General features: G+C 41.2%; 1 long non-coding RNA gene across 1 annotated transcript in view; it reads right to left on the bottom strand.

The window, feature by feature from the left end:
- The window catches only part of LOC147817956 (uncharacterized), a 6230-nt gene that overhangs the window by 4051 nt on the left and 1199 nt on the right, over positions 1-980 (bottom strand). The window lies entirely within an intron of this gene.

The raw sequence follows: 980 nt of genomic DNA, 5'->3' as shown, positions 1-980 counted from the left end.
TGTGTGTGTGTGTGTGTGTGTGTGTGTATGTATGTGTGCTGCAGAGGGATGATGGTGTAGCAATCGGAGTCTGGTTCATCAGGAGGTCAGACACACACACACACACACACACACAGACACACACACACCCACAAACACACACAGTGAGCGGCTGCAGAGAGAGATGGATGACAGCCTTAGGCTCCCTGCTGCTTTGGTAGGGAAATATATGGAGCTGAGGTAGCCATGGTAACACACACAGACACACATACACACATACAGAAATACACATCCATGCATACGCACACAAACGGTGCTTTTCATAACAAGTCTAATGATTCATTTAAAATGGTTTAACACTGTATATAAATACTCTCTGTCTCTCTCTCTCTCTCTCTCTCTCTCACACACGCACGCACGGAAATTCACTCACATTATTTTTCTCGAGCCAAACTTCTTTACACTTTTAATATTTTCAAATGTATGAATATTAAAGTAGACACAGCATGGATATGTCTGTGTGCCTCTGATACTAAAAATTAAAATATTTTTATAATATTGTATTTGACATGACACGTGTTGCTGTAATGTGCTTCTGAAAATAGAACAGCTTGGGAGCTGTGGAGACTGTCCTTTAAAAAAACGAGCCCATAGGTCGTCTGTGCAGCAGGTTATCATGACCCATAGTTACGTTTTGTTGCTAGGTGACCTCTAGTGGCCGTAGTAATTATGACAGGAGCAAAGCGAAAAGGAGGAGGTCGGTGTGGACGGGTGTGTCAACAGAACCCGATATATCACACAGGAGAGTGAAAGTTGCAGTTTATGTTGTTTGTTTTATCAATGACAGCTCGACAAAGTTAACGATTATTACTATAACCATGACAACAAAGGTGGTGTAATGTTGAGGAAGTACTCATTGTAACCCTAACTTTTCCCTAAAACTAACCAAGAAGTTTTGTGCCTAAACCTAACCAGGCAATAAGCAGTTATTATAAGAACCA

The sequence above is a fragment of the Seriola lalandi genome, unplaced genomic scaffold (assembly GCF_002814215.2).
Source record: "Seriola lalandi dorsalis isolate HSWRI2012SDOR001 ecotype SW California unplaced genomic scaffold, Sedor1 jcf7180002054816, whole genome shotgun sequence".
NCBI classification, from domain to species: domain Eukaryota; kingdom Metazoa; phylum Chordata; class Actinopteri; order Carangiformes; family Carangidae; genus Seriola; species Seriola lalandi.
The sequence above is the reverse complement of the archived record's forward strand: the minus strand, read 5'-3'. Positions and strand labels throughout refer to the sequence as shown.